Source organism: Impatiens glandulifera, chromosome 1 (genome assembly GCF_907164915.1).
Source record: "Impatiens glandulifera chromosome 1, dImpGla2.1, whole genome shotgun sequence".
Classification (NCBI taxonomy): Eukaryota; Viridiplantae; Streptophyta; class Magnoliopsida; order Ericales; family Balsaminaceae; genus Impatiens; species Impatiens glandulifera.
This window is the reverse complement of record NC_061862.1, coordinates 93,534,581-93,547,248: the sequence shown is the minus strand read 5'-3', so window position 1 is coordinate 93,547,248 and position 12,668 is coordinate 93,534,581.

Below are 12,668 nucleotides of genomic sequence, written 5' to 3'. Positions count from 1 at the left end.
ATAATACGTTGAAATTGCATATATTAAATAATATTACAGTTTAATTATATTTTAATTTGATTTAAAAAAATAAGTTTATATAATTAAATTAATATCAAATCTTCTTATTTCCTTATAAATATTATATAATATATATTTTTTAATTTATAAATATTATTTTGGTATATATTGATATACCAAAATATTGAAAATCCCATACCTTTACCGTACCAATAAGGTGTCGGTATCATACCTTACTTTTTTCGGCATAACAAAAAAATCGATATTTTCGATATATTGCGGTACGAGATTTTTGATATATACCTATAATATCGGTAATATTTCTCACCCCTATTATATTTTATGTTATATTAAATAAATATAATATTTTTTTATAATGATTAATAAAAATAATATTATAAGGTATGTATAAATATTTGTTTAATATAAAGTCTATTCTAAAATTTAAAATTTTATAGTATTTTTTTCTAGTTAGTTTCATCTATCAAAATTTTCAAAGAATCAATCTTCTATCTATAATTGTTTAATAGATCTAAATAGGAGATGACTAAGAATAGGAATAGTCCCATAAACAATAAGTTCATCCATAGTCTTATGGGTATGTTTTAAATTTTGATTAAAAAATAAAATATAATAAATAAAAAATTATATAATTAGACTAAAAAATGCTCGTCGAGCTATCAAGCGAGTCTTACCTAAATTCGAATTTGACTCGAATCATAAACAAGCTGGCTTGAGCTTGACTCAAATTCGATATTAACCGAACTCAAATCAAACTTTAACCGAGCGGCTCAACTTATTTACACCTCTAAATAAGATTGATACATTATAAATTAGGGTTTTGTTTTAGAGGACAATATAATATAATGTTAGGATCTAGGTCGCCGCTGGTGGACCGGGGGTTGGACCGGTTAGCGGTTCTCACTCGTAGGGTGGTGGTTAATCCGGTTAGAGATTAATACCGGGGTTTCAATACTACACAACCTGTCACAAACCCTTGAACTAGGTTCAAGCGCGGAAGAGGTTTGCTTTCAGGTTGAAGCGGCACGCTTGTATGATAGGCACGGTCGGTTTCGGATGATGGAGATTTGGAAATGGTGGGTCGGTTACGGTAGTCTGGATATTCAGTATGGTTAAGTTAGTCGGTTATATAATGAAGCCGACAGAAAGTAAATAACACAACAGATTTTATGGATGTTCGGAGATAAAACTCCTACGTCACCCCTTCCTCTCGAAACCGCGAGAAGGATATTCACTAAGGAATACAAGTACAAGCCGATCGAGACTTATTTCCTGCTCGATAACACTCTTACAATTTACACCGAAATTTTAAAACACACTTTAACTTTCAACACTTAGGCTTTCTAAAACAGCACACTCTTATCACTTGTAGTAAATGCTCTTAGCGCTCGTTATCCCAATGTGTGTCCCGCATTTACTCTTCTGCAACTGCCTCCTTTTATAGGTGAAATATGCCAACGGTCATATTTCACTGCCTTGAATCTGATTGGCTGATCAGAGGTGCAGTGATTCAGTGTTTCAGAGTTTCAGACCTGCGGTCGTCTCAGACCTGCCGGTCTGTTCTTCCGGTTTGTAAGACAGACCTGCTGGGCTTGTCTTTTACTCAATGTAGGCACTGTCTGTTTGGACAGTTGTCTGTACTTTGAAGATTTCCTTTCTGGCTTATCCCGAAGTGGAAGGATCCGGTAGTACTGTTTTTCTGCAGCCTATAGTCTTTCCTCAGACTTGCATGGATATGGAAGTATTCAGTCTGTTCCTTTGGTATCATTCTCAACAGATACCCAAGTTGTCTTCTTGTACTGGTCGGCCGCTTGACTTGGCCGAATGTCTTTTGGTAGTGATGTAACCGGACTTCTTCCGGTTATTCTTGTCTTGTGGATGATCGGCTGTTTGATGGTTCCGGTTTTGAGCTTTGGCCGATCCTTCCTTTGTGCGGTCACGTTCCGAATACTCTTGATCGGTTTGGTAGCTAGACCGGTTCGGTTTCTTCAGTCAGTTCTCTTGTTCATCCGGTCCGGTTCCTTGTTCCTGCATGGGAAGTTTGTTTAAGTTAGGTTTATTTGAACCGGTCTGAATTTATCTAACAATTTCTCCCTTTTTGATTATTTTATTTAAAATTATCAAAATCATGTAAGTTTGCAACCGTAGGCCGGTTGTTTTGTTTGGCCGGTTTTTGAAAAAGACTTAGAGAATTTTCGAAAAATTTTTGAGAGAGAAGTTTTGGAAGAGTCTTTATCTTTTATCTAACAATTTCTCCCTTTTTGATTATTTTATTTAAAATTATCAAAATCATGTAAGTTTGCAACCGTAGGCCGGTTGTTTTGTTTGGCCGGTTTTTGAAAAAGTCTTAGAGAATTTTCGAAAAATTTTTGAGAGAGAAGTTTTGGAAGAGTCTTTATCTTTTATCTAACAATTTCTCCCTTTTTGATTATTTTATTTAAAATTATCAAAACTAAGTAGAAATGCAAAATAAGGCCGGATTCAAAAATAACTTTATATATATTTATAGATGACCGGAAAAGATAAAACATATAGAGACACTAAGACCAATAAGAAAAAGAAGGATAGTCCCTATTCAGAGTCTGTGAAGTCATAGGCACTCTTCTTTTTCTTCGGTTGCTGTTGCCTGGTCTGTTGGGAGGATCGTTGCCTTTTAGACCGGGACCGCATCTGTTCTTCGACTTCGTCCTCGACTAGGTCGGCTTGCTGCGAAGTACCCGTAGTGACCGGTTCAGATATTTCATTGAACATCTCGGCTATCTGAACTTTCTTAGGAGCCTCCCTCCGTCTCTTTTTCGGTGCTGAAGCGGAGGCGGCCGCCTTCTTCTTCTTCTCGTTTTCCTTTGCGAATTCGGCCAGCTTCCGTTTTTGCTCTTCCAATCGTGCGGCATCCTCCGCAGCTCGGTTGGCCACTTTATCAGCAAACCCTAGGAACAGGGCCTCTCCTCTTTGAATTCGTGCGGCTTCCAATTCCGCTTCGGTCAGTTGAGACGATCGCGGTGCCTCTTTATCTTTGCTAGCTTCGGCGTCCAGCGCATCCTGGACCCTTTTAGCCACTTGAGCATCCGCCTCTATAACCGCGGCGTCCGCGTTCTCCTTAGCCTTTAGAATTTCGGCCATCTGTTCGGTAAGTGCCTTTACTTCGGCCACGAGATTCTCGTTTGTCTTTTCGAGTACTGAGACCCGGTCGATTGTCGTGTCGACCCGTTCGAAATCCTTCTTTAAGTTGGAGGTCACATCCTCCAGAGTTGCGGTTCGCTGAACACATTTTTCGCGCTCACCGGCCTCTTCCCACAGTTCGGCGCCGAGTTCTGAGAGACGTGCTTGATGTTGATCCAGCAGCTGCTTTGTCACGTCGGTGAACTGCATGGCCGAATCAATTATGTTGTTGCATCTATCCTTGAATGGTTGAAGCTTGGACACGTCGTGTTCTTGTACGCGGTCATCGATCTGCTCTGATATGGATGCTTCAAGCTTCTGAAGTCGGTCCTCAACCCATTCTTTAGCAGCCCACTCTTTAGGAGGGTCCGAAGCGGTGACTTCCGGTGGTGGGGGAGGCGAGTGCTCGGTGGGATCAGGATCGGCTCTGTCACTGGAAACTATCGGTGCAGCATTTTCATTTGGAAGTTCTAATTGTGCCGCATCCTCTAAGGTCGGTACCTCAGCTTCTAATATCGGTACCTCAACCTCTGAAATCGGTACCACAACCTCCCTTGGAGGTGTTGGACAGTTAACTGGAAATTCTTCGATTACCGGAGCAGTATATACCGGTACTTGCTTTCGGTTGCATATCGCTTCCAGCCGCTCGATTTCTTGAAGTATTTCCATTTTGCCTTTTGCAAGCCTTGTTAACACCCGCGGTGCTACGGTGTCCACCGATCCCCCCTCGATGTACTCTTCCTTAATTTTCCGGATGCGCTTTCTTAGTTTCCGAAGTTGGATCCTCGGTATCAGGAGACAGGTTCGGCTCTGTATCTCTTGAATTGTGTTTGATTTTGTGAGGCGCAACATCAGGTCCTCTACTACCTCCAATCTGTCGATGCATTCCTGTTGCGTGAAGCCCGGTAAGATTTCTTTATATGTTGTACTGAACCGGTGCTCATGCCACTCCAAGTATAGCTGTACAACGTCTTCGCCTCTCTTGTCAATGCCCTGAAAGATTTTCTGAGTTAATCTATCGGCCTCGGCCTCGTCGGCCTCTTCCCTATTCGTGTTGTAGCCTTCATTATTGGCTCCTTTATCAACCCCTTCTTCACCCTCGGTGGTCTCAGGGTTGGTGTTTGGTTCGGCATCGTTTGGACTTCGAGCCGACTGATCGTCGTCATTGACCGTTCTATCATTGGTCCTTTCCGTGTCGGTTTCCCCAGAGGCCCACTCCTCATCTTCTGTTTGTTGTGGTGGGTCTACGAAGGTTATCTTTTCTTTCTCCTTTCCCCCGGTCTTCGCTTTTGCCGGAGCATCTTACTTTGCGGCTTTCTTCTTTCGGCCACCTGTGGAACTGGAGGCCGGCTGCGTTCTTGTAAGGAATTGCCTCGATCTAATGAGGCAACGTTTTGCTACCGCAACACCGGGACCGACGTTGAAATTCAAGTGGAGGAAGATCTTACCGAGGGGCACGGCGTATCCCCACGACCGTGTCGAATCCGGTTTCACCATATCCATGAGGTTGCCGAACACTGATCTTGCCCAGTTGACCTCTTTTCCTTCCATCAGACCGATCAACATCTTGATTTTGTCTTTGGTGAGGTTGCTGAAGTTTCCTCCCCTCGCCAGTATCGCTCTGGCGAAAATGTCACATGCCGGGATATACTCCGGCCTCAGCATTTGTTTACTCCCGGATGTTGTGATCGGCTTAGTGGTTGCTGATAAAATGTTGCAAGCCGCCTCAAAGGTGTCCTGCTCTATTTCTTCCGTTGCATCCTGGCCAGTTGTTGGGAGATGCAAGCTTTCGGCCACCAATGCTTCGGTGATCTCGATTTGAGAACCACAAACCGTCGCGATGATCTTGTCGTAAGCGATGGTTGCGGTGTTGAAGAACTCCTCGACCGCATCTTTGTAAATGACGTGAGGACCGCCTAGGAAATATCCTAGACCGGTTTTAATCAGCCGATCAATGACTACTTTCGCCTCGGTCGTCCCATTCAGCCGGATTTCCTCGAAATCCACTTGAGAGTAGAGTTTGAACAATGCCGAATCACGACCCATGTTAAAGAGTTTGAAAATGAGAGGAAACCGCTTCAAAGAGTTTAGAAAGCTTAGAGAGAGAAAGTGAATTCGCGTGAGAATGAACGAAAATGACCGAAGGCCCCCTTTTATAGACGCGGTTTGGAAACCCAACCGTCCCATCATTAATGGGCGGGAATTTTCCCTCCAAGATGAAAAGGCGCCAAATGTGGGCGGTAAAGCGAAAACTGGGGGCGGCAATTTTGGGCGGGAAATTTCCCTCCAAAATCCTTTTGCCTATGTCATGGATGATACATTCTTTTCTTTGAGGCCGAATAATTGAGCGGTTTCTAAGTCTAACCAGACATTTTGATTGATCAGAGTGTTAAAAGTTTTAAGCAGATTTTATAAGGCCGGATAGGAACGCGGTCATAGTTTGAAGATCGGTTACTTAGATAAATATTCAAAGAATTGAGAAGACACTGTCATTTAAACCGAAATGATATTAAAAGCCAAGAGATATCAGATAAAGAAAACCGATTATAAGATTCGGTACAGAGATAGGCATACAGAAGCAAAGGAAAGTATGGCCTATTCAAAAGACATTCTCCAGAGTCGTTCTCTTGCTGAATCACTGTTGAGGACGTTTGAAGAGGAGGCCGGTGTGCCCGGTCCGAACTCTGGTCGGTACCCAAGGATCAACTTGCTGATATGCGGTGCATACCCGAAACCTTTCTTGGTCAGCACCATATTCTTCAAATTTTCCCATATGACCGATGACCAGTTGATGGCCGATTTGCAGAGAATGTTGGTCATGATGTTATAGGTATTCCTGGAATACCGTTGATTAGGTGACTGACACAAAATTGACCGGGTCACGATTTCTAGCAGTAGCTGACCGTGACTAGCAAGTCGGGTTTTTGGCCCAAAATTTTCTACCGGAGAGGGAGTGGCCGACAGATATTGCGCGGTTTCAAATCCCGCAAGATCCTGAATGGCCGGAAAGTCAGAGAAACCTTCAGTGGGTAGACCGAAGAGTGAGGCAAATTCATCCTCGTCAATCCAGAACGTGTGGTCTCTAACAGTAGAGACGATATACTTCTCCCTGATGCAGGCGCTTCGAAAGAAGGCCTTGACATCGTCTAGAAGAATAGGACCGGCCTCTTCAAGGAACGGTTGAAGACCGGTTTCAGCAAGGGAGTCATACATGAATTTTTCCTTAGTAGTGCAATCCCTTATGTCCGTGCAAGATTCGAAATCGATGCATAAAAAGTTTCTCAGAGTTCTGCTCGGCATGGTTTCGGTATAGAGAGAGAGAAATGGGATTCAAGAGTATCAAATGTGATCTTGTGCTTTCGGATGTGATAGAATGAGGAGAGGAAGGCTCCTTATATAGGATCGGTTTTGGAGGGAAAATCTAAGCATTGATGGTCAGTTTTGTCTTATTAAGGGAAGGAATCTTTACCTTTTCAAGGCGCATGGGGAAGGAGCAAATTGCAAGGCCCAAGGTAAGTGTTAGTTGGGAAGTAACCTGTTCGGTTGGATATTGACTGTGCGGGTAGTTGGGAGTTATCTCATTAATTGGGATTTTCTCATTAAATGCATTTAACACATAACTGATATTAATTAGATAGAAACTGAAAGGAATAGAGACAATGCCGAAAAATGGCATACATGAACAATGAGGAAAACATGGAATCAAGAAACACAAATAAAGCCGAAATAGACAAGGATGAAGCCGATATGATCAAACTTGAGTTGGTTAAGGATACATCCGGTACATGCTGCAAAACGACCGGATGCAGGAAGGAGTAACTTAACGGGCGCAGGGATTGAATTCTTGAGGGAGGTTGAAGTTCCTCCTCCTCTATTCTCTCTCAAACCGATCATAGAAAGAGTCGGTCGTCTCTCTGGTTAGCACCTGGGCTTGGTTCAAACCCTCGCCAGGACATGTTGGAACACCAAGTTCCACCAGAAGGGTGCTTATTTGCGGAATAAGACCGACCGACCGGATGTTGACCATCCAGATGAGAGTGTCGAATAGCACCCGGGACCAGTTGACCGGCGTGCTTGTGATGATGGCCGCCATCATGTTGAAATTTTCCGCGCAATAGGTGTTGGTGACATCTCTTCCAAAGATGCCCCTTCCTATTACATCATTGAGGAGCTGATACTCAGCCCTCAAGAGAGACTTAGAGCCATGATCATCAACAGGCTCATCTGACCAGGCAAGGGAGAGGGAGACCTCTACCTTAATATCGGCCGGAGGGTTGAGGTCTGTGATCCCTTGCTTGGGCAGACCGAAGCACCGAGCGAAGTCCTGCTCGGTGAAGTCGAAGATTATACCCCCAACCTTTGATTGGATGTGGGTATCAAAGTGGGGTGTGCCCCGGAATACCCTGACATTATAGTAAAATTCCAAGACGGATTCAGGATAGATAGTTTGCTTGTCATCCAGAAAATACTGGAGTCCAGTATCTTCCAGTTTCTTGATCATCCGATACACCTCATAGTGTTCGGTACCGGAGCAGGATTCAAAATCGACTTGGAGGATGTTTGGGAATTGAGACATGGTTAGGTTGCCTTAGTGAGAGGATGTTCTTGTGACTTGTGAGTGTTGAGGTGAGCGTTTGCTTCACTTAAATACTAGTTTAGGGGCTATCCTATTGTCCAGGCATTAAATGGGATGATGTCTAATATCTGCAGGATAAGAGTTTTTGCACGAAATAGGCAAGTTTGCAGTCTAGGTGTCGGTCATAGGCCTGAACAGTGAAAAATATCAAAAGATCTTCACGTCTTTTTAGGCGCGACCATGTTACTTTGATAGGGTAATGCTGCAGAACAGATATCTTTAACATTTGATAACTATTCCTCTTCTGTTTAAAATTCAAATAATCTAGGGTAACTTGCTTCCGAACCGGTCAGGTATCAGTTGTTCATCCCGATGCGGTTATTTGGTGCATGCACCAAGTAGCCGGTCGGTTTACTCTATCTGATAGACTGGGCGGTTCTTCCACAAACACCCTGAAGATTCGAAGTTCGACAGCTTAGGAGGAGTTACCGGTTTGTCTGTCTGAACCGGTTTCCCTTTAAGCATCCTTTGGAAGGATTTGGCTAATATCGGTTAAGCCGAGAGTAAGCCTAAATTGAGAAAACTTAGCTTCCTGTAGCGGCTTTGTGAAGATATCGGCTACTTGTTGATCGGTCGGTACGTATTCCAGCCGGATGTGCTTCAGCGTGACATGCTCCCGAATAAAATGATGCCTTATGTCGATGTGCTTGGTTCTGGAGTGGAGAACCGGGTTGTAGGTGATCGCAATGGCACTTGTGTTGTCACAGAAGATCGGGGATTCTTCGGCTATGATACCGAAGTCCTTCAGCTGCTGTTGGATCCAGAGGAGTTGAGAGCAGCAGCTTCCGGCCGCCAAGTATTCAGCCTCCGCGGTTGATGTAGCCACCGATGTCTGTTTCTTGCTGTGCCATGACACCAGTCGGTCACCTAGGAACTGACATGTTCCACTGGTGCTTTTCCTGTCGATCTTGCACCCTGCATAATCTGCGTCTGAGTAGCTTGTTAGATTAAAGGATGAGTCCTTTGGGTACCACAGACCGACATCAGGAGTGCCTTTGAGATACTTCAGTATCCTCTTTGCGGCTGTGTAATTGGATTGCTTTGGATTTGCTTGGAATCTCCCACACACACCAACTGCAAACAGGATGTCCGGTCTACTCGCTGTCAGGTACAGTAGGGAGCCGATCATGCCCCGGTATGCAATCTGATCTACTGATTGGCCCTCATCGTCCCTGTCCAGTTTAATTGATGAGCTCATTGGAGTAGCCTCCGAGGAGCAGGTGTCCATACCGAATTTCTTCAGAAGCTCCTTGGTATATTTAGGTTGACTGATGAATGTTCCTTCTTTAAGTTGTTTAACCTGAAGACCTAGGAAGAAACTTAATTCTCCCATCATACTCATTTCAAATTTGTCCGTCATCATTTTTGAGAACTTGTCACAAAGCTTTGGATCGGTGGAACCGAAAATAATATCATCTACATAAATTTGAACAAGTAGGATATGTTCCTTCTTTTCAAATTTGAACAGTGTCTTATCCACCGAACCGATGGTGAAATCATGTTCTAATAGAAATGCGGTTAATGTATCATACCAGGCTCTAGGTGCTTGCTTTAGACCGTATAAAGCTTTGTTCAGCCGGTATACATGGTTTGGAAATGCAGCATTTTTGAAACCGGGTGGTTGTTCAACGTACACTTCTTCACGTAGATCACCGTTCAGAAATGCACTTTTAACATCCATTTGAAAAACTTTGAAGTTTTTGAAAGCAGCAAAAGCAAGAAAAATCCTAATGGCTTCAATCCTGGCTACCGGAGCAAATGACTCTTCAAAGTCAATGCCTTCTTCCTGTTTGTAACCTTGAGCCACTAATCTGGCTTTGTTCCTCGTGACCAAACCGTCCTCATTGAGTTTGTTTCTGAATACCCATCTTGTTCCTATGACCGATTGATCTTTCGGTCTGGGAACTAAGTACCAGACTTTACTACTCTCGAACTGGTTTAGCTCTTCTTGCATTCCCAAGATCCAATCCGGATCTGATAATGCTTCATCTATTCTTTTCGGTTCAATCTGGGATATGAAAGTAGAGTTAAAGTATCCTTCCAGAAGTTGACTCCTAGTTCGAACAGGTTCTGAAGGGTCACCTATAATTTGCTCAGGAGGATGTTTACTGTTTCTTCTGAGATTCAGTTCAGGAGTGTCTACCAAGTTACCGGTGACTTGACCAAGGCTAGACATGTCGGTAGGCTGAACGAGATTGTCAGACCGACCGACTCCCTCGGATTGGACCGAAGTGTCAGCTTCCTGTTGTGGAACAGCTTGATCCAGCTGGGTATCAATGATACCCATTTGGTCATGGACAAACCGCCTGAAGACCGGAGTCTCATCTTCACTATCAGAATGAATATCGTTGTTTTCCAATCTGTTGTGTAGATCAAAGCATGAAGCAGTATTGCTTTCAACCGATTCATCGAAAACAACGTGAATTGTTTCCTCCATGGTTGCAGTTCTATTATTATAAACTCTATATGCTTTACTTACTACCGAGTATCCAAGCATGATGCCGGTATCGGTCTTTGCATCAAAAGCGGTGAGTTGGGTTTTACCATTTATATGAATATAACATTTACAACCGAAAATCTTGAGGTACTTGAGTTTAGGAACTCTGTTAAAATAAACCTCATACGGTGTTTTGTTGTGAAATCTGTTAATCAAAGACCGGTTTTGTGTATGGCATGCAGTATTGATAGCCTCAGCCCAAAATTTCTGAGCAATGCCGGAGTCGGCTATCATGGACCATGCGGCTTCCTTGAGAGTCCGGTTTCTTCTCTCGGCCAGGCCATTTTGTTGAGGAGTCCTAGCACTAGACAACTCGTGTCTAATGCCGGATTCATCAAGATATGCAGTTAATGTACTATTGGTAAATTCGGTACCTCGATCGCTTCGAATGCTATTAATACGAGTTGATTTTTCATTTTGCAAACGCTTAAGAAGTGTGATCAGGTTTGATACAGTTTCACGTTTAGATGGTAGAAATATTACCCATGTATATCTAGAATAATCATCAATAACTACCATGGTGTAGAGCATACCTCCTAGGCTAATGACATGAATCGGTCCAAATAAATCCATGTGAAGAAGATCTAGGCATCGGCTAGATTGAATATTTCCTTTACTCTTAAAAGATGACCTAGTTTGTTTACCCATTTGGCATGCTGAACAGACCTTATCCTGGTTAAATACTATATCAGGAATACCTTCAACTAGCTTTTTACCGCGAATGTAGTTTAAGGTTTTCATGTTTAAATGATTTAGTCTCTTATGCCACAGCCAGGTTTGATCAGTCTTAGCTATCATGCATATAGGATATTCTACTCTGGTTTTCCAGTCTACCTTGTAGATGTTACCTATCCTATTTCCGGTTAGTAGTACGATACTTTGAGAGTTCTTAACTAAACATGCATGTTTAAGGAATTCTACCGTGTATCCAGCATCACACATCTGACTAATACTAAATAGGTTAAAACTTAGATTTTCAACTAAAAGTACATTATCAATAGTTAGATTACCATGGACAATCTTACCCTTGCCCAGGGTTTTACCTTTTGAGTTGTCACCGAAGGTAATTAGAGCACCGGTTACTGATCTGATGTCGGTTAGCAAATTGCTATTTCCGGTCATGTGCCTGGAGCAACCGCTGTCCAAGAACCATTCGGAGTTTCCTAGCCGTTTCTTTGGATCCTGCAAAATGTACATATTTATAACTGTTTGGTACCCACATTTACTTGGGTCCACATGCGATTAGTCCCTTAGGTACCCAAACTTTGATAAACCGGACGGTCTTCTTTGCTAGGGTTTTAACTGTCCTTTTGACACTTGGTCTGGTGTATTTCGGTTTTCCTTCAAATGTCCTAAATGGTGGTGGTCTTTGGTTCGGTGATCTATGGTTTGACCTACGCGGTTCAGGGAAGTCTTTCTTATATTTGAGGATTTCGGCTTTTCTTTTCTCAAGGTCAAGCCATGAATCGGTTGGGCCAACATAATCGTATTTTAGCTTCTCTTCCCTATAATATGCGGTTTCCTCTTCTTCGGCTGTCCAGGTGCTCTTAAGAAATTTTATAAAAGGAAGGTTTCCTTTTGTAAGCCTTGCTTTCTCTATGGGTTTTCGGTCTTTAGAGCTATTCCCTGTGTATCCTAGGCCACGCTTACAACGAGGATGCCTGTAGTGTTTATTCATATTTTTACTATATCGCTAGATCTCTTATAGGCGGCCATCGTATATTGAAATCGGGCATTCTCTTCCTCGGTTAGTTCTCTAGTCGGTTCACTAGGTTGTTCGATCTTAGGATCTAACTCGGTTTCTAGGGTGTGGGTATCATCAGGTTGTATGACTTCCGGTTCGGTTATGATGGGTACCTCTGGTTCTATTGGAATAGGTACTATGGGATCGGTTCTGATGTTGAGGTGCTTAGGTAGCATGGTCAGTAGGTTCTTATATTCTTCTACCATGTCATTCAATGCTTCATATAACTCGTCTTTAGTAAATTCATCATAGGGAGAGTCAAATACCTGTTCCTCATTGGCCATGAGACATGTGAGTTCATCGTCGCTGTCACTGCGAGCCCATAGACATCCTCCATCGTCGGCTATTAGTGCTTTCGGTACCTCACTTCCTTCACCGGCTTGTTGATAATTGTTTCTGTCATTTTGATAGTCCGGTTTCTGGGTATCCCTCCTTGGTTTCCTGCATTCCCACTTAAAATGTCCCATACAGTTACAGTTATAACATCTTACATTGGATTTGTCACCATAGTAGTTGTTTGTCGGTTGGCTCCTTTTCATGAACCTCCCAAACTTCTGTGCGAGCATAGCCATGGCGTCCTCAGTAAACTGTTCGGTTGTTCTGATAGGTGC